Here is a 22,431-nt window from a genome sequence, read left to right on the forward strand (position 1 = left end):
GCAACTACCGCTCCATTGCCTGATTAGCCACCTTCTCTCCCCTTCCCTGAATGGAACCGAGAGTTTAAACGTATTAGTCCATCAGAGCCAAGGCCCACAGCAATGTCAGGATGTCTACTGTGCATGTCAGGAGTCCATCGTGTCAACTGTCTTTGCAGGGCTTTACACATTAGTGTAATAATGATATGGTGACTTAGTGTGGCTGTACCCAGGTCAGATCCAAGGTTGGGACTGGGACCAGGTGGACTTTGTTTGTTGGGGCTTTAGATTCCCAGAGAGTTAGCTCTAAGCGACCACATCATTCTAGATTGACCTTAATCTGTTTACTGAAGTCCCACTGCTAAATGATAGACTCACCCCTGTTTCTCTGCATCCCTTGCCCCTCCCTCATGCAGACCAGACCAACACAACCATGACATAGTCTCTCTGCACTGGTCCAATCGCTGCTCAGTGCCGTCTGAGTATAGCGCTCTCCTTTTAAATCCCCCTCTCTGTGGTGAATCAGCACTTGCAGCGCAGCCCTCCGGTGATACAGCAGGTGGTAGAGGAGTCTACTGAAACAGCCTACAGTAGGTACTCACACCTTCTCTCTTCCTTTTTCCCCACTCTCTCCCCCTCCTCAAATATTACGTCTCGTCCCCATCGCCCGTTCCCCTGGGTCGACTCTCGACTTTGTGTGTCTTTCGTTGTCCCTGCAACCTCTAACGTAGCTCAACTTTGCACTTTGCTTGTTTGGCTGACAGTGTGGCGAATGCGGTTCACAGTGCAGTCAGTTTCACTTGAAGCGGCTCTTGCGCTTTCAATCACCTTGCCTAGTGATTGTAATGCACATTGAAGAACGAACACATGGGCAGAGATTGTTTGGGACATGCTAAACAAAGTACGATTGGTGCATGTGACTTGTGAAATGCATTGAAAAGTTAATGGTGCATGGCAAAAGAAACTAGGCTTTTAGCCTTCTGAGCTGGTTGACTGACTCTCATGACGGACTTTACATGGTGGTATTAACATTTAAGCTGATGTAACCGTCACTTTCATTTTTGCTGGGTTGACAACAGCCCCATTTATGTCAGTCGTTTCTCTCCCGTGTGAGTGGAGACGTGGTAAATAAATAATTAGACCAGGGATTAAATGTTGTTCTCAGAATTATTCTGACACATCCCTATGTCTTAAGATGTTTGGAATTGGAAGCATGACTTTGCATACAAAATGTCAACAAACAAGACCAATAGGTCACAACTGCTAGTTGTCTTACTCATTGATGTTGCGATACAGGGGTAATGAGGATAGATAGTTAAACTTCAACCATATATAGATATTTAGTTATTTCTGGCTCTGTCTTGACTACGAAAACAAAAAGGGGAACTACAGGCACTCAAATCTCTTAAACGGCCTTCCTTTATTCTCTGTAAAATCTTGGCACTAATTAAACAAAAAAAACATTTCAAGAAGTTTATGTAAATGGAATGTCACATGTTTTTAAGAATCTTAAACACAACCAGCAATACATTTTCTCATCGTCGTTGTGCGTTATGGGGTCTCTGAAAAAACATGAACAAAGGCTCCAAAAACACGCAAATACACCGCACTCAAAAAAGCTCTCAATATAGTGATGCAGGTCTTTACATGTTGTTCACATTAAATTGTGTCATTCCAAACATTTTCCGCAACGTTATATCAATTTTGTTCAACGCAAGCTGTTACCAGCTGTCCATTCTCAGAGTAACATGCTGCTACAGGTAACTGCCAAAATAAAGGAAACACCAACATGAAGTGTCTTAATATGTTGGGCTACCAAGAGCTACCAGAACAGCTTCAATGTGCCTTGGCATCGATTCTACAAATGTCTGGAACTTCCTGTGTGGATGCGTCTGCTTTTCATATACTTTGTATCCCTCATTTACTCAAGTGTTTCCTTTATTTTGGCAGTAACCTGTAGACTGGACAGAGGTATCACTCGAGTCGCAACTAAATTGAATATAACGTCGCGGATAAGGTTTGTAATGACACAATTTCATGTGTACAACATCTAAAGACCTGCATCCTTATACTGAGTGTTTCCGTTTCTAAAATGACGTATTTGGGTGTTTTTGGAGCATTTGTTCATGTCTTTTCAGAGCCTCTGTTTATAAGGAAATGAATCGCTGGTTAGGGTAAGTTCTTGAAAAACAAGTGAAAGCAACAACAACAAAAAGTGTCTGGACCCCTCATTCACTCAATTGTTTCCACAGCACTTGAGTGGAGACAGATGATGAACCTCTGTTGTAAGAGATTACTTAAGTGCTGCTATGCATACGTGAATAACTATGACGTTCAGGATGTTTCATAGATATGTTCTCTCATCCCTCACACAGGCCTCCTCTGTGTGACCATGTGAGTTGATATTTTCTATTCTCTCTTAGAAGATGATACCTAAACCATCTGGATTTTGGATATCATAATGCAAGTAATTTTCCACTGTGAGAAAGGTCCTTGTTTCGAACTTTCGTTTTGACACCATGGGCTGTACCCGAGCCTTCCTTAGATTAGGTTTCTTTATCTGCACTGATAATTGGTGAGGTGAGGGAGACTTTATCAGACCTACTGATCATTAAAAGAAGAATTGAACGGTGAAATCTCACCCTGCCTCTACTTCAGTGACAATGTCCTCGGACAACTCTATAGCTCATGTATGGATGGAATGACACCTTCAGAAGCCTCCCTGGAACCTAAGCTGGTTATTGTCTCTGCTAAAAGGAGTTGCTATGAATATCCAGTGTCCTACTCTTTATGGGTTTCTGAATGCCGTGGAGTATCACCAGAGCTTTATTTGGGAACCAGATGTTCGTTGACTGTGATATATGTTTTGGTGGACAGTTCATCTTTAGTTGCCTCAGTGGAACACGTTTTTGACATAAACTTCAGCACACCTGATACCATCAACTGTAATCGTTTGTCTGGTGAATAGTATTTGGATAAAAGAAAAAAACAACAACTCAAAGCTAGAGGCAGCTGGTCATTTGATGTGTGTGTGATCATCGTGTGATCAGGCCTCGTGAGTGGCACAGCGGTCTAAGGCACTGCATTGCAATGCTAGAGGCATCACTACAGACACTGGTTCGTTCTCAGGCTGTGTCACAACCGGCCGTGATCGGGATTCCCATAGGGCGGTGCACAATTGGCCCTGGGTTTAGGGGAGGGTTTGGCCGGGGTAGGCTATTATTTGAAATAAGAATTAGTTCATAACCTTTATTTAACTAGGCAAGTCAGTTAACCTCTCTGGGATATGTGGGACGCTAGCGTCCCACCTGGCCAAAAGCCAGGGAAAATGCAGAGCGCCAAATTCAAATAAATTACTATGAAAATCAAACTTTCATTAAATCACACTTGCAAGATAGCAAATTAAAGGCTTTTCAGTGGAAGAAAATTATGCTATTATTTGAGGGTAGCACCTCCGTAAACAAAAGAAAGAAGGCATATTTCAACCCTGCAGGCGCGACACAAAACGCAGAAATAAAACATATAATTCATGCCTTACCTTTGACAAGCTTCTTTTGTTGGCACTCCAATATGTCCCATAAACATCACAAATGGTCCTTTTGTTCGATTAATTCCGTCAATATATATCCAAAATGTCCATTTATTTGGCGCGGTTGATCCAGAAAAACACTGGTTCAAACTTGAGCAACGTGACTACAAAATATCTCAAAAGTTACCTGGAAACTTTGCCAAAACATTTCAAACTACTTTTGTAATACAACTTTAGGTATTTTGTAACATAAATAATCAATACAATTGAAGACGGGATGATCTGTGTTCAATACAGGAAGAATACAAACTGAAGCATGCTTTCTGGTCACGTGCCTCTATCTAACAGTACACTTCAAGTGACCCTCATTCAAGATGGCTGTACTTCTTCATTACACAAAGGAATAACCTCAACCAATTTCTAAAGACTGTTGACATCCAGTGGAACCGATAGGAACTGCAAGAAGGTCCATTAGAAATCTGGATTCCCAATGAAATACCATTGAAAAGAGAGTGACCTCAAAAAAAAATTCTGAAATGGTTTGTCCTCGGGGTTTCGCCTGCTAAATAAGTTCTGTTATACTCACAGACATGATTCAAACAGTTTTAGAAACTTCAGAGTGATATGCATATCTTACCTTCTGGGGATGAGTAGCAGGCAGTTGAATTTGGGCATGCATTTCATCCGGACATGAAAATACTGCCCCCTGTCACCAAGAAGTTAAGTCAAATCATGCAAAACAACACAGTCGCGGAGCCTGTATGTTATTAACTTCAACATTTATTGTCCCTGTCATGACACTAGAGGTCGACCGATTATGATTTTTCAACGCCGATACCGCTACCGATTTATTGGAGGACCAAAAAAGCCGATACCGATTAAATCGGCTGATTTCTTTTATTTATTTGTAATAATGACAATTACAACAATACTGAATATAATACATAAATAAAATCAATTTCGCCTCAAATAAATAATCAAACATGTCCAATTTGGTTAAAATAATGCAAAACAAAGTGTTGGAGAAGAAAGTAAAAGTGCAATATTTGCCATGTAAGAAAGCTAACGTTTAAGTTCCTTGCTCAGAACATGAGAACATATGAAAGCTGGTTGTTCCTTTTAACATGAGTCTTCAATATTCCCAGGTAAGAAGTTTTAGGTTGTAGTTATTATAGGAATTATAGGACTATTTCTCTCGATACCGTTTGTATTTCAAATATCTTCGACTATTGGATGTTCTTATAGGCACATTAGTATTGCCAGTGTAACAGTATAGCTTCCGTCCCTCTCCTCGCCCCTAACTGGGCTCGAACCAGGAACACATCGACAACAGCCACCCTCGAAGCAGCGTTACCCATGCAGAGCAAGGGGAATACCTACTCCAAGTCTCAGAGCGAGTGATGTTTGAAACGCTATTAGCGTGTACCCCGCTAACTAGCTAGCCATTTCACATCTGATACACCAGCCTAAACTCGGAAATTGATGGGCTTGAAGTCATTAACAGCGCAATGCTTGAAGCACAGCAAAGAGCTGCTGGCAAAACGCACAAAAGTGCTGTTTGAATGAATGCTTACGAGCCTGCTGGTGCCTACCATCGCTCAGTCAGACTGCTCTATCAAATCATAGACATAATTATAGCATAATAACACACAGAAATACGAGCCTTACGTCATTAATATGGTCAAATCTGGAAACTATCATCTCGAAAACAAGATGTTTATTCTTTCAGTGAAATACGGAACCGTTACGTATTTTATCTAATGGGTGGCATCCATAAGTCTAAATATTCCTGTTACATTGCACAACCTTCAATGTTATGTCATAATTATGTACAATTCTGGCAAATTAGGTGGCCCAAACTGTTGCATATACCCTGACTCTGCGTGCAATGAACGCAAGAGAAGTGACACGATTTCACCTGGTTAATATTGCCTGCTAACCTGGATTTATTTTAGCTAAATATGCAGGTTTAAAAATATATACTTCTGTGTATTGATTTTAAGAAAGGCATTGATGTTTATGGTTAGGTACACATTGGAGCAAGGACAGTCCTTTTTTTGCAAATACGCACCGCATCGATTATATGCAACACAGGACACGCTGTCACGCCCTGGTCTTAGTATTTTGTGTTTTATTTATTTATTTGGCCAGGCCAGGGTGTGACATGGGTTTATTTTGTGTTGTGTTTATGTATGGGGTTTTTCGTAGGTTTTGGGATTGTGGCTTAGTGGGGTTTTCTAGCATAGTCTATGGTTGCCTGAGGCGGTTCTCAATCAGAGGCAGGTGATTCTCGTTGTCTCTGATTGGGAACCATATTTAGGCAGCCATATTATTTGAGTGTTTCGTGGGTGATTGTTCCTGTCTCTGTGTTTGTTGGTCACCAGATAGGCTGTATAGGTTTTCTCATTCCGTTCGTTGTTTTTGTATTGTTCGTGTTTCATCTTTATTAAAGATGTATATTATTAACCACGCTGCATTTTGGTCCGACTCTCCTTCGACGGAAGAAAACCGTAACACATGCTAGATAAACTAGTAATATCATCAACCATGTGTAGTTAACTAGTGATTATGATTGATTGGTTGATTGTTTTTTATAAGATAAGTTTAATGCTAGCTAGCAACTTACCTTGGCTTACTGCATTTGCGTAACAGGCAGGCTCCTTGTGGAGTGCAATGAGAGGCAGGTGGTTAGAGCATTGGACTAGTTAAGTGTAAGGTTGCAAGATTGAATCCCCGAGCTGACAAGGTAAAAATCTATTGTTCTGCCCCTGAACAAGGCAGTTAACCCACCGTTCCATGGCCGTCATTGAAAATAAGAATGTGTTCTTAACTGACTTGCCTAGTAAATAAAGGTGTAAACAAATATATAATAAAAACATTTTTAAATTGGCCAAATCGGTGTCCAAAAATACAAATTTCCGATTGTTATGAAAACTTGATTTTCATTGTTTCATTGATTAATCGGTCGACCTCTACATGACAACACACGTCTCTGTTGGCCCTGGGGTGCCCTTACCTGTGTGTTCCTCCCAGGGTTTAAGAGCACACTGAAATAGAACTGGGATGACATAATCAAAGACATGATTTTTATTTAGCTGGGATCTCCTCTCGTGTTGTGACAGGAAACAGAAGCTTGTCAGTTAGGCTCCCCAGCCTGCCAGTGAATGCTTGGCTCTTTTCCCATTGCCTTGTTAGAGAGTATTAATTACAACTCCTAACAGCGATCGCTATTGATGAACCTCAAGTCTTAATTTGCTGCTTCCTTCTGTCTGTTTCAATGGGTTTCTCATTGGCCTCTAGGGACAGACAGAGCTCATTGTGAGCCAATCAAAGTAATTTGTGTCATTCCCTCACTGGGCCTGTGTCTCTGCAGTCTTTCACAGTAGCTCAGGGCCTTAGACACATCCTCACCATTGAGAGGCATTGGGCAGGTTTCCATTAACCCGGGTTTATTTGACAGAAGCAATCATTGCAACCCGTGTAATGGAAACAGCAGATATAGGAGACATTTTCTAAAGATTGACAACATTTGTTGTCTAACTGTTTATTGTGACAAATTATAATGGAAACTGTTTTTCGAATACATTATGATTGTCAAGTACTTTTGAAGGTAGGTTGGGCATGTGATGTCATAACATAATTATTAGCAAATTTACCAGATATTGAAAACCAGTCTATAACTGGTGTGACCAACATTTGCCTCATGCAGCACGACTCATATCCTTTGCATAGAGTTGATCAGGCTGTTGATCATGGCCTGTGGAACGTTGTCCCACTCCACTTCAATGGCTATGCGAAGTTGCTGGATATTGGCGGGAACTGGAACACGCTGTTGTACACGTTGATCCAGAGCATCCCAAACTTACTCAATGAGTGACATGTACAGTGGCTTGCGAAAATATTCACCCCCTTGGCATTTTTCCTATTTTGTTGCCTTACAACCTGGAATTAAAATGTATTTTTGGGAGGTTTGTATCATTTAATTTACACAACATGCCTACAGCTTTGAAGATGCAAAATATTTTTTTTTGAGAAACAAACAAGAAATAATCCCCCAAAAAACTGAAAACTTGAGCGTGCATAACTATTCACCCCCCCAAAAGTCAATACTTTGTAGAGCCACTTTGTGCGGCAATTACAGCTGCAAGTCTCTTGGGGTATGAGTCTCTAGACTGAAATAGGTTTCCCCCAAGAATTTCTGTGTATTTAGCATCATCCATCATTCTTTCTATTCTGACCAGTTTCCCAGTCCCTGCAGATGAAAAATATACCCGCCGCATGATGCTGCAACCACCATGCTTCACTGTGGGGATGGAATTCTCGGAGTGATGAGAGGTGTTGGGTTTGATCCAGACATAGCGTTTTCCTTGATGGCCAAAAAGCTAAATTTTAGTCTCATCTGACCAGAGTACCTTCTTCCATATGTTTGAGGAGTCTCCCAAATGCCTTTTGGTGAACACCATACGTGTTTGCTTATTTCTTTCTTTAAGCAATGGCTTATTTCTGGCCACTCCTCTGTTAAGCCCAGCTCTGTGGTGTGTACGGCTTAAAGTGGTCCTATGGACAGATACTCCAACCTCCGCTGTGGCGCTTTGCAGCTCCTTCAGAGTTATCTTTGGTCTCTTTGTTGCCTCTCTGATTAATGCCCTCCTTGCCTAGTCTGTAAGTTTTGGTGGGCGGCCCTCTCATGGCAGGTTTGTTGTGCTGCCATATTCTTTCAATTTTTTAATAATGGATTTAATGGTGCTCCGTGGGATGTTCAAAGTTTTGGATCTTTTTTTATAACCAAACCCTGATCTGTACTTCTCCACAACTTTGTCCCTGACCTGTTTGGAGAGCTCCTTTGTCTTCATGGTGCCCCTTGCTTAGTGGTGTTGCAGACTCTCAGGCCTTTCAGAACAGGTGTATATATACTGAGATCATGTGACAGATCATGTGACACTTAGATTGCACACAGGTGGACTTTATTTAAGTAATTATGTGACTTCTGAAGGTAATTGGTTTCACCAGATCTTATTTAGGGGCTTCGTAGCAAAGGGGGTGAATACATATGCACCACCACTTTTTCAGTTTTTAATGTTTTATAATGTTTTTTTTTTTTTCCCATTTCTTATCATTTCTTATCACTTCTTATCAGTGGCAGATGGGAGTAAGAGAATGATGACCGTGTCCCCTCCTGATGGATCGAGCCTGTCCCTGTGGAGACTGTGGGGGCAATGAGGCGCGGGGACAAGGAACAGCTAAATGATTGAGCCATCACTACGTGCAGTTGTCCCGTCTGGCTGGTCCAGCCATATGTTAGAGCTGGGTGGGCCAAGTCAGACTTTAGCTGATAAATGGGTGTGTGTTTTAAGCCAGGCAAGGTGAAGAGGGGTGAAGAAAACAAACCTGGCCGTGTCCTCCGAACGTTCCTCAGAATAACAACAGGAACACTCTTGTCTGGTGAATCATTTAGCTAGTTCAAGGCTGCACATTTGCAAGGATCACAAAGAAAAAGCCACAGCAAATATATTTTCTTATCATATTGTATATGGTTATGAAATCCCGTAGATGGTTTACTGCACCTTTTTTAAATTGTTCATGGATTTTAATCGTGAGTGGTATAGTTTGACTCGGTAAGTTATTTGAGGACGTCTTCCGTACAAACATTGGTGAGTCCCATAGGAGAGAGGGAGACGATGCCTGACTGTGTTGTATAATATAGGTCATGCAGCTGTGATCGTCAGAATAGGACACAGGGTAGAAATGCCACAGTGACTAACCAGATGCTCTGGATTGTTCTTGTTCCCCCTTCTGCCCTCACAGCACTCAGGGTATTCCCGTTCACATCATGCAGTTTACATTGTACATGGCATGTTCCCATAGTAGCTACATGCACATATCTCTCCGACGTGTTTCTATTCTCATCTCCCTCTATCGATTCCACTTGATGTACCCTTTTAAAACACATTTAGTGTTCAGTACTTCATTAACTGAGTGTTGGACTATTTTATCAACCTTATGATACCCGTTACCCTCCAGATGCTATTTTTGGACAAAGGGTTTACAGAGCTACTGTACATATAGCCTGTCTCTGATATGCTATTATCCTGGCCTCGATCCACATCATCTTCTCATCTCGCTCTTTCTTTTGTCCCTCAGCATTTTCCGGCCGTGAGTGGGGCCTTCATGGATTCCCCGTACAATGGCAACACGTCCCTCCAGACCTCCACCTCCAACCTCAACGCCAACTTCTCCCGGCCGACAGAGGCGGAAGAGGAGGGCAAGTACTCCAGCGACGCCATCTGGCTTTGGGTGGCCGTCATTGCAACCATCGGCAACATAGTAGTGGTAGCAGTGGTTTGCGCCTGTGCCTTCTAAGACTCGTTAGTTACAAGCACACAGCCGAACCTCCCTCTTGCCACTTTTTCCCCCTCCACTTTGACCTATCCCCTGTATTCGTTTTCATCTGGTATGTGTCCATCCGTAATATTAAAGCCAAGGCCAAGTTCTGAGGGTCGCCGGAATATGATCGTGAAAATATAGGGATTGATTTAACTGATGTTCTGTAGGACTATGAATGCGTTTGTAAGTCTAGGAATGAGAGCGAGAGAGACAATCCTCTGGAGTTACCATACCGTATCTTACCTAAAGCCTATGTCTCCCAACGTGTTTTTTTATTTATTTTAATGATAAATGGGGAAGTGAGCTGATGTGGGCTGTGCCTTTGTATAATGAACATTTTGTAAATGAGTTATGGAAATGGACATTGTATAAAGCAGCCTCCGTTCTGCTTTCCAATCGGAGGGATCAACAGAGGTCAGCCTAAAGGAAGGGAAGTGGAAGTTGTAGGGAAGTGGGAAGTGCACAGGGAACGTGTACAGCTGTGAGATCCCCTCTGCCTATGAACCTGAACAGAACACCACCCCATATATCTTTGTCTGGTTGATGTCATGTGCCTGTTTGTCTGAAATGAATGTGTTGATGCTGCTGCCTTGGTCCAGGTCTCTCTTGAAAATTAAAAATTTTTTGTATCTCAATGAGACCAACCTGGTTAAATAAGGGTGATATAAATAAACACGGAATCAGCAGTTCCCGTTGTGGTTGGCCACTGTCTCGGAGACCAGTGGAGAGATATGTGACAGATGGTGGCTGGTAGGAGCGCTGAGGGGACAGCGGAGGGGCCCAGGGCAGACTTGGCAGTACCCCTCAGTACTCTGTGTTCTTTCCTGTGACTGCTGCACCACTGCACTACCATTCACCATTACTGCTCTGTCCTGTCCTCATCGGCCTCTGTGATAGAAATCTCCCTAAGCACTTTATAAAAACCCAATAAACTGGGGCGTTTTCTTCCGTTTTAACTGCAGTGTTCTGGGCTCACCTGTTGCATCTCTGCAGTGGCTGTAGACCTGTGCCAGTTGAACTATGCAGTGATGGCATCCCACTGGGCACACACTGGTTGAATATAGAACGTCATTTCAATGAAATGTTCCCCGTTGGATAGCTGTGGATAATGTTTAGAAGTGAGACCGATGTATACAAACACAGTATCACCCACAAGCCAAAATAAGGGAATTAAGTTGTCAGCACACATCTTATGTTATACCACCCCTGCTGACATTATCTGCAATTACGGAGCCACCAATTACATCGCACTAAATCATGGAGCCGCCCACCATAACCAGACTATCCCAAATGACCCGACCGCCGCTACGAAGGCCCCACGCTGTTGAGCTAGCAATGAAATGATTTTGCTCCTGTCATAAGAAACCCCATTGCTGTTAACGTTAGTTTTTTGTTGTTGTTGTGCCAGGCAGGCAGAATCTCACATTCACCTCAGATTGTCTCTCAGTAGACTAGTGTGTGTAGGTGGCAGCCTCCCCAGTAGTTCTGTGCTGTGCTGTCTCCCATGCACCCAGTGGAGTGGGGCCACAGACTTGTCAAGCGGCAGGGCTGTAATGAGACGTAATGCCTCTCTCTCTCTCTCTATATCTCTTTCCTAAAGCGAACAGTGACCTCTCAGTTGCGCTGCGGTGATCAGAGCAGATCTGATCCCTGCTGCACTCGGCTGCGCTGAACAAAGATAGTGCTTCAAAGTGCATTTTTAGACTGGGACTTCCTCATTTAATCAGCACTCGTTGTGATTGAAAGGGAGAGGAGGAGGAGAGAGGAGTGACCGCATGGGATTGGATTTGTAACAGCCAACTTCCATGTCATCGCTTTGAATTACAGGACTTTTTTTGAAGTACAATGGAAAATATATATTTTTTTATTGAAACCAACGAAGTGGAATAAAAGGTTTTAAGATGGAGAGATTTAGGATCAAAAGTCAGGCTGAGACATCACTCCACACAGCTAATTGCCCTGATCTCACTGTACAGTAGAGTTAATGAAAACAAGAGACAGATTCATCATGGCGTCTCTGAGCGGTCCTTTTCAGGTTCCTTAGAGAGCTTAGTCTGAAGAAACCTGAGGGAACAGTAATGCATTGTCTCTTAACAATAAACAACAACAAACCAAAAAAACGCTAGTGTCTCTATGGCACTGTATGGGGCGTCATAAGTATCTGCTGGCAATAACTCAAGATGACGCTAACAAGTTAGTATTATACATCCCCACTATATGTAGTTACTTTAATACAGTAACTATTCTGAAACAACATGCATATGAACTAGGTGAAGAATCCCAGTTAGCTATAATATGAATTTCTTCTACCCTTGTGTCGGCTGTGTGCTTTGACATGGGACTGGTTAAGGCTCCGGTGCCCACTGTCTACGGCTCAAATTATGTGCCTGAGCTGACTAACACAACACCTACCCGTCAACTGCTTATGTGACCATGGATGCTCCTTAACCACCACGGGACGATGGTCCTCCTCCACACGACGGGACGTCATCACAGCCTCAAGCCCCAGGTACCGCGTGACCCCGTTTGCAAGACCACGTAGGCGCGTTTCACCGGACACAGGCGAATAAAAGCTAATCCTGTACTCCAAAAAACATTCCGATGGAGATTCTCTATTGAGCCTAATGTTTATTAACTAGTGTCCGGGAAACTGCCCTTTTACTGTTTTTAAGATTTGTTTTTCATTACCGCCTCCAGGTAAAAAAGTGAATTGTTGAGCTATACAGTATGCATCTGCCTGTTAAAGGGAACAGTTCTTTTTTTTTTTGTGTTGGGGAACTTGGAGTTGATGCTTCATACATAATCTCATTTGTTTTCATGTACTGTTTCTTTATTTCTATAAGTCAACATTACTTCAGTCGTACTACGTCTACTGTAGATCTTGAGTTTAAACATTCTGCTAAGCATGTCGTCTCCTTATTCCTTCTAATGGATTAGTAGTGCATCTCAATACGGTGTTAACTGAGATAGCATGTGTAGACTTGTCATCATGTATCCTCTACTGCATTATATGATCAATGTCACATTCGTAAAGAAATACTACTATGACAAAACTCATGTAGTTACAGCTGTTAAATGGGGGAGACGTGGCCATAGGGTGCTCCCTCCACCAACAGATGCATTTCACCACGTTTGACTTCCTCCCTCCATAGGCCCAGAGGGGACTGCTTAATTACAGCCCAGAGAGCACTGCACGTTCCATCCTCCTTCTCCTTTCCCCTCTGTTCTCTCTTCTTCCACCCCTCCATCCATCCATCCATGCAGAGCATTAGACCGTGGTGTCTGCGTTGGTACTGACCTCTGACTCGAGGCAGGGCACCTCATGCCCACATGCCTCTTCCTTCCCAGGCAGCAAGAAATAGTCCGGCCGTTGCTGGGGAAATGGACGATTCACTCCTACGAGAGGAGAATTGTAGGAGCAAGGAGCAGCTGGGTATATAAGCGAACACACACACAATGTAAATGTACCTTTCCGTAACATGGTTGAGATGACAATGCTATGATGTCATTATGTGCTCTCAGGGTTTGTATTTGTTCGTATCTTTCAATAGATTTGACATGTTTTACACCATTTTTCTTACCATGGTTCTAATTAGCAAATGAGAACATTTTTATAGGGGCCATTAAAAGTGGAGCTAGTCTTCCTGGGCTAACTGTGTTATGCTTCAATTTTGAGCTCTATTCAATCTTTATCTCTGAAGCGGTACAGATTGCGCAACAGAAATGTAAAGGTCATTTCCATATGAGCCGACGTATGCAGCCTTTACCAAGAATACAGTCGCCGCTAACATTGCCTTTAAATTTCAAGCACACTGCAACGCTGAACTTCCCCGATATGGATTGAATAGAGCCCCGAGGCGAATATTCTCTCCAATTACACTAGTTATAAATTCGCTTTAATTAATAAGCACTGTATTGCCTAATGTCAGAGTTATTCACACACAGTCAAACATGCTTACTGCTGAGGTATAGCCCTAGACTATGTTGCATAAATATGCTGCCCCACACTAACTTGGAAGTTCTATAATTCATAAGCATGATAGTCTTTGTAAATATTTAATAGCTTATGAATACAACAGTTCACATATCGTGATATACCCATGTATGAATTGACAAATGACCTAGCTAGCGGGGTAATGAAAATATGGTCAGACTTCAGTGGGTGTCTCTGTATGTTGTTGCTATGGTAACACCCTCCATAGATCATCTCACCTTTGTGGTGTTCTATTGCTCTGGGGTCCTAAGCATCCCAGCCTCTCATCCTCGGCAGAGTGTTGCATTATGCAACGAGGCTACGCTGCATGTTTGTTCAGTCAGAGGTATGAGAATGCTTCTTGACTTTAATGCTGCCGGACATCATATGCACTCCCTTCCCTCCTGATTCACAGCGGCTCCCTTAACCCGTGGCTTGTTTGTGTTTTGTCTCTGCAGACTCACAGGAATTGTCCATCCTTCCTCTGCCCCCAGGAACACATAGGCTCATTAAAGCAGACTTCCTGTATCTTCAGTACAGCAGAGACAGTATGGGTGACTAGGGGCTGTGACTTTTTTTAAAGCACCTACAGGGAACCCATAAAGACTACATGGGGGCTAGGAGGGATATTATGGAAGAGGTGGGACTTGAGAGGTGACGGACATCATATTCATGACTTCAGCAAATAATACCGTATCTTATCCAAGGTTACTTAGTAGTTGACTTTATATTAGAATGTGCTGTGACTCTTAACACTCAAAAGAACGTAGAAAGTGAAACCACACTAGGAAAAGAGCAAGATCCTTCTGGAGTCCTATAAGTCTTGTTTTAGAAATGGATACCTGACAGCGATTCACACATTCATTGCAACGAATGGAGATGGATATACATCGACTTTGTCGACTCTGAACACTTGGATTCTACTTTTCTGTGCATCCAGTTGTAGGGTTGTACGTTCTGATTACCTCCCTGTAGGTGTCAGGGTTACCACTATGAAATAATGATTATCAAAAGGCTATTGGCTAAATACAGTCACTGTGTTGGTTAAATTCATTCACAATGTTCATTCACAAAAGCATTCTATAACAATTACTTCATACAAAATACTGCACAGAGTCACATTACTGCAATGTGTTTTAAATGATATTTCCCGGGGGGGGGGGGGTACTTATTGTCTTGACTTCCCATAAATATATGACCTACATTCCTTGTTTAAAAAAGGAAATGAAACAGTTTGGGATTTCTTTTAATTTCAGTGTGTGTAATCATGATTGCAGTGTACAGTATAAGCACTATGAGAGTTATTGAAACCAGTTTTATTTTAAACCTGATATTTGAGGCTCGTTATTATTTTGTTCCCATGCTAGATTAACCAAAACACACACACACACATTGTGGCTTGCATTACATGAGCCAGGATTCAATACGTATACCTTTTATGAGGATAATGGTTGTGTGCACGTCAGTAAATTAGACCAGCTCTGTTGTTCATATGCTCCTCATTAGCCCCAACATCCAAGCCAAGTGTGCATGCTCATTGGAAAGACATCTTAATATGGAAAACACTTAAATGCAGCTGGTGCGAGACCACGTGACATTTCAACAATGATCATTTTTTTGTGTTTTCAATTTCTATTGTGATATTTTGATTTAGTATAAGCGTACTTACCTAGCTTGTTTGCATGTGTTGGGTTATTTCCATCCCAACATTTTGTTAGTTGACTACTCTGCAAGCTGCGTTCCAGTAAGGGATATGTAAAAATCATGATCTTATTTGATGGAATATTGATTGAATGATGAATTACTTTGTACATGAACAAATATGTAGAACTAATGTTTATTCGTTTTGAGGAATATTTTTTTGTAAACTTTTTATCGATCGTGTACCTTTTCCCAATGTTTTAGTAATTCAGTCAGTGCAGAAACATTGCTGCTAAAAGCCCTGATGTATTTATTTTTATTTTTACACACTCTTGCAAGCGAACAGAAAAGCTTAGAAGTAGATGTGTTTATACCTGCATAATTAAAAATCTATATTGTCTGTTAACCTCATGATTTTACCATCCTTTATAATTCAATTCAATTGATAGGAATGTGAAAATGATGGGCTGTCCTGTCAGGTTATTCTTCATATGAATGTGAATAATATTAGGCTATCACAAATTCTGTCATGCTCATATCGGGTTGAATCCACAGTGGACTAATTTCATCCTTTGAACAAATGTTTTTCCCCAAACTCATTGTAATGGGTTACTCATCAGAATCTAAAGAGTGGGACATTTTCTTGTTCTTTCAGAATTAGCTCTGAATTGGCAACTCCAGTTCAAAACTGAAATCAGCTTATTCATTCTGGCACATCCACACTCAAGTGGCCATCTGGAGATATGGGGTGTTATAATGCAATATGAAATTAATGTGGCTTTTTCGATTTCTCATATATACAATTAAAATGGCAATCAATTGGTGTCAGTAGCAATTTGACTGAAAATTAAATCCTGGGCTTTTCATGGCCATTTGAGCATTTTGTCAAATTTGTTCTCTGAGAGCAACTGGGGTAAATCACGAGGTAAAAGCACTAAATCCAACTCAAGTTTTAGAGCTGGAACAACCTTGGATTGTGGGAACTAACTTTGCTTGGCTGATAGGTTACATAATATGTCAGGAAATGGATTTACATAGGAATTAGGAATATTAATGCCAAAAGTATTGGTGTCGACCTGACTCTGTTAGTCCACTGGAAAACCAGTAAATTATCAGGATAAAGGCTAATATTAATTTGGCAACAATATCTCGATAGGTGGTAAGAATGTACAGAGTGTATATTAGATTTGAAATGCATGCTTGGATAGTTTTATAGTACGGTAAGCAATTGATGTGTATACGTAAGAGACACTGGGTGTGTGTTTTGGGATGTTTTGGCTCCTGGCAATCCATGATATATGTGTAGTCATGCCATGATGTGTCTTTGGGGAGAGAATATGCACACATTGGGAATACCCTTCTCTGTTAGTCCACTGGGCATTCTAAAGCTTAACAAAACATGTTCATTTGCTGCCATCCCCATGATGTCACAGCAATGTACTGTAGAGTGCCATCCTCAACCCTCAATACAGTCTCCACTGGTCCACAATGAAATATCTGTCCTTTTGTTGATTTTACCACTGAAAGGTACCTGGTAATTCAGGTCAGAGTATCTGGATTGCTACAGTCTACACAGACACAGTAAAACCATACGTAGCTAAAATGTTAAGTCGCTGGAGCCGGGTTCGAGACCCTGTCGGAGCTACTCCCGAATTCGCTACATTGACGTCAGAAGTCGGGATGGTGCCTGGGAGGCCATCGCAGAGGCGTGTTCACGTGAGGAACTTGGTATAGAGAAGCTTGGGGACACAGTCTCTCGAAGGAAGGGGATGTAGTGTAGTATCATTGATCGAGACACAAAAATGAACTCTAAAGGTTAATACAGTCAGTCGTCTCATAACTTTTTATCACCACTTTTATCAAGTGTTGGAATTGCGTAACAATCATGCAGTCACTGTTAATCAAACCAAAATGTAACTTCATTTGAAATAATTGTTAGTGATGCTAAACTAAAGGGTGGATTTGGCTGTGTATCATTCTGAAAGAGCAGCGCAGTATACTGGTTTCCCCTGAACGACCCAAGACACATGACTTTCCTGTGCGAGCCGAATGCACCCTCTCCCTCCTTCACTCACACGGTCTGGCTCTTAGGTTTGGAGATGGAGGGAAGCGTCAGAGCATGAAATGCACTGCTCCAGCGTTGTCTCTGGAGTTAATGGATACTCAACCCTGCGATGATACTCTGAGGCAGGCAGGCAAGGAGAGGAAGAGGGCGATAGCAAGTGTACAAAACATTAGGAACACCTTCCTAATATTGAGTTGCACACCCTTTTGGCCTCAGATCAGCCTCAATTCGTCAGTGCATGGACTCTAGAATGTGTTGAAAGTGTTCCACAGGGATGCTGGCCCATTTAGACTCCAATGCTTCCCACAGTTGTGTCAAGTTGTCTGGATGTGCTTTGGGTTGTGGACTATTCTTGATACACACTGGAAACTGTTGGGTATGAAAAATCCAGCAGTGTTACAATTCTTAACACAAACTGGTGCACCTGGCACCTTCTACCATATCCCATTCAAAGGCACTTAAATCTTTTGTCTTGCCCATTCACCCTCTGAATGGCACACATACACCATCCATGTCCCAATTGTCTCGAGGCTTAAAAATTCTCATTTTTTTAAAAACATTTTTTATAATATGTTTATTATTTTCCAATAGATTCCCGGCCCAAAAAAATCCTTCTTTCACCGGTCTCCTCCCCTTTATCTACACTGATTGAAGTAGATTTAATAAGTGACAATAAGGGATCACAGCTTTCACCTGGATTCAGCTGGTCAGTCTATGTCATGGAAAGAGCAGGTGTTCTTAATGTTTTGTACACTTCAGGGCAGTCTAGAGCCCCACCTGTTTAGCAAAGAAAAACAACAACAAATAATTGTTTGCCTGTTATTTTGGCATTAATACGTGTCACATATCAGTTTGCAAACAATGAACATTGAGTTATTAAAGCCGCATACAAACTCGGTCTCTTTTTTGCTTTATTGAGGAAAGCTGCTCCAAAATGCAGGTGTGTCAGCCTAGCTCAGTGCTTTCTGTGGTCCTGGGGCAGCCAGCGGAAAATATGTAGTGTAGGGGTTGGTAATGTTCTCTACTTGCGCCGTGATTGGCTCAGTATTCTGTCACTCATGGGGACACTACGTCACCGCAAAATCTATGTGTAGACCTAAACAAATTCAAGCCCCTTGGATGCTGTTATAGAGTTACATTAGAAGTGTCCATCCAAGAAGGCTCAAGGTCAATGGCCACAGGTAAAATGATGTCAAATCACATTATATCTACAGTAGCTTTGATTGGACTGATTATGTCAACATCATACTTTCAAAATCTTAGCTAGCAAGCTAGCAGTCATCACGAATCAAGTCAACAATCTACTGGCAAATCCTTTTCATATGACGAGAAATAATTAAGTTAAATTATAGATTAAACGTATCCATGCTTATCGCCCATTGAACATAAACATTACACAAGTTGGAAATGGAAAATTCAACAATGAGTGGTTTGGAAGGAATCAGTGGCTAACTGCAAGCATCGCAAAGCAATTACTAGCCTGCTATTCAGTGCAGTGGGTGTGTGGTCCAAGTCTGGGTTTAAGGGTCTCTTTTCCAAGCTTAAAATGAAAAACAGTCAACATTGGCCATGCTGTCAATCCAGCATGACTTCTGCCTCGCTCAAAACAACTGGAAACTCAGAACTGGGAAATGTCAGACCTTAGTGAGTTCAAGACAACTGGGAACAGTTTGGAACTCAGTGGTGAGTGACACAGACAACCAGAGACAGACAACATTTACACGCTACGTGCTTCAGGACTCTGCGATCCAGTTCTGTGAGCTTGTGTGGCCTACCACATCGTGGCTGAGCCGTTGCTGCTCCTAGACATTTCCACTTCACAATAACAGCACTTACAGTTGATCAGGGCAGCTCTAGCAGGGCAGAAATTTGACCAACTGACTTGTTGGAAAGGTGGCATCCTATGACGGTGCCATGTTGAAGGTCACTAAGCTCTTCAGTATGGCCATTCTACTGCCAATGTTTGTCTATTGAGATTGCATGTCTGCATGCTCGATTTTATACACCTGTCAGCAACGGGTATGGCTGAAATAGCCGAATCCACTAATTTGAAAGGGTGCGTGTATATACAGTACCAGTTAAAAGTTTGGACACACCTACTCACACCTACTCATTTACTATTTTATACATTGTAGAATAATAGTGAAGACATCAAAACTATGAAATAACACATATGGAATCTTGTAGTATCAAAAAGTGTTTTATTCTATATTTGAGATTGCTCAAAGTAGCCACCCTTTGCCTTGATGACAGCTTTGCACACTCTTGGCATTCTCTCAACCAGCTTCACCTGAAATGCTTTTCCAACAGTCTTGAAGGAGTTCCCACATATGCTGAGCACTTAAAGCGACAAGTGTTCAATGACTATGTACAGTGCCTTCATAAAGTATTTACAACCCCTGGATTTGGTTGTGTTACAGCCTGAAATTAAAATCAAATACATGTATCTTTTTTTTCCACTGGCCTACACACAATACCCCATAATGTCATTTAAAAAAAATAATTATAAAAAATGAAAAGCTGAAATGTCTTGAGTCAATACTCATTAAACACCCTTCGTTATGGCAAGCCTAAATAAATTCAGGAGTAAAAATGTGCTTAATGAGTCACATAATAAATTGCAATAATAGGGTTTAACATGGTTTTTGAAGGACTACCTCATCCTTGTACCCCACACATACAATTATCTAAAAAATAAAAAATATTGAATATGCCTTTGAGCATGGTGGAGTTATTATTTACACTCTGGATGGTGAATCAATACACCCAGTCCCTACAAAGATACAGGCGTTCTTTCGAACTGATTTGCCGGAGAGGAAGGAAACCTCTCATAGATTACACCATGAGGCCAATGGTGACTTTAAAACAGTTACAGAGTTTAATGTTTGTGATAAGAGAAAACTGAGGATGGATCAACAACATTGTAGTTACTCCACAATACCAGTAGTTTAAAGTACTTAAGTAAAAATAATTGAAAATACTACTTACTACTAATTTAATATTTATATTTTGGACAACTTTTACTTTTACTTCACTACATTCCTAAATGTCACGTGTGCTCCCTCTCCGGCCTCTAGGTCACCAGGCTGCTCGTTTATGGCGCAAACCTGTCACCAGCGCCACGTTCATTTGCGCATAATGACACTCACCTGGACTCCATCACCTCATTGATTACCTGCCCTTTATATGTCACTCCATTTGGTTTCTTCCCCAGTCGTCATTGTTTCTGTTCCTGTTCCATGCCGGTGCGCTGTTTGTGTAGTTGGACAATAAAATGGTCTAATTCACACACTTATCAAAAGAACATCCCTGGTCATCCCTACAACCAATTATTTAGCGAACTCACTAAACACATGCTTCGTTTGTAAATTATGTCTGAGTGTTGGAGCATGCCCATGGCTATCCATAAATAAATAAAAACAAGAAGATGATGCCGCCTGGTTTGCTTAGTATGAGGACTTTTAAATGATTTATACTTTTACTTTTACTTTATTTGATACTTAAGTATATAATACTTTTAGACTTTTACTCAAGTAGTATTTTACTGGGTGACTTTCACTTTTACTTGAGTCATTTTCCATTAAGGTATCTTTACTTTTACTCAAGTATGGCAATTGGCTACTTTTTCCGCCACTGCACAATACTAACCTAATTGACAGAGTGAAACGGAGGAAGCTTGTACAGAGTAAAAATATTCTAAAACATGCATCCTGTATGCAACAAAGCACTAAAGTAATACTGCAAAAAAATGTGGCAAAGCAAATACAACGTGTTATGTTTGGGGCAAATCCAATACAACACATTACTGAGTACCACTCTCCATATTTGTATTAATAGTGGTGGCTGCATCATGTTATGGGTAAGCTTGTAATTGTTAAGAACTGGGGAGTTTTTCAGGATAAAAAAGAAACAGAATTGAGCTAAGCACAGGCAAAATCCTAGATGAAAACCTGGTTCAGTCTGCTTTCCACCAGACACTGGAAGAGTCATTTACCTTTCAGCAGGACAATAACACAAGGCCAAAGAGTGGAAGAGTTACAGTTTTGACTTAAATCTGCTTGAAAATATATGGCAAGACCTGAAAATGGTTGTCTAGCAAAGACGAACAACCAATTTGACAGAGCTTGAATCATTTTGAAACAAATAAGGATGAGACATAACTTTTTCTCTAAAAATAGCATTCTGTGGTATTTAACTAATTCCCAGAAAGCAGATGAACTCACTTACTCTGTCTCGCAACCATTTCACCTCAATAAAGCACTAAACACGGATGACAATGCAAGGTCTGAAAACATCCTAGAAGGAATAAAAAATGATGATACCGATTTGAATAACCAATATTTGATTAATGAGCTTGTCCTCTAATTATATGGGGCTGTATTTATTTCTTGGGATGCATATGGTTTAATATCCACATGTTCAAAATGTGTAATTGAAAGAGGAAATATAAACAGTTCCTAAGTTGTTACCAGAGTGTGCTCTGCAAATGTGTCACATCTGAAGCCAAGTACATGGGAGGGAGGTGGCTGAGTCAAAATGAAAGACATACAACAGTGGTATTTGTATACCCTGTAGGTCTAGGACACAACCCTTAGGAACTGTAGCAAGTCAATTCAAATGCTGTCTTGCCCCTTATCGCTCGCCTAAATTCACTTTAGTGTGGATTTTCAGTTTCAGTTGGAACCAAGTGGTTCACAAATGCCTGTTGAATAACGGCAGAAGCCTATATCACAGCGTTATCCATGTGTTCTCCATCGTATACATACAGTTTCGTATAGGCTATGCCATTGTTTGTGGTGTGTGGAGGATCCATTGCTCTCCTCTTTCAGCACAAGGTCCTGAGTCATTCAACCACACACA

The 22,431-nt window shown here is 41.4% G+C and overlaps 1 long non-coding RNA gene across 4 annotated transcripts; it reads left to right on the forward strand.

Annotated features, from left to right (window-relative positions):
* The first annotated feature begins 392 nt into the window (after positions 1 to 392).
* On the forward strand, positions 393 to 15,912 carry LOC109909305 (uncharacterized). 4 transcript variants are annotated; one of them, XR_004203991.1, is made up of 4 exons: positions 393 to 569; positions 8,646 to 8,950; positions 9,650 to 13,325; positions 14,324 to 15,912. It is a non-coding gene; the product is annotated as an uncharacterized LOC109909305 (long non-coding RNA). The 4 variants fall into 4 exon arrangements; XR_004203990.1 differs by lacking the exon at positions 8,646 to 8,950 and having other exon boundaries at positions 9,650 to 12,401; positions 13,045 to 13,325; XR_004203989.1 differs by lacking the exon at positions 8,646 to 8,950 and having other exon boundaries at positions 393 to 573.
* Positions 15,913 to 22,431: the final 6,519 nt, after the last annotated feature.

Source organism: Oncorhynchus kisutch, linkage group LG18 (assembly GCF_002021735.2).
Source record: "Oncorhynchus kisutch isolate 150728-3 linkage group LG18, Okis_V2, whole genome shotgun sequence".
Lineage (NCBI taxonomy): Eukaryota > Metazoa > Chordata > Actinopteri > Salmoniformes > Salmonidae > Oncorhynchus > Oncorhynchus kisutch.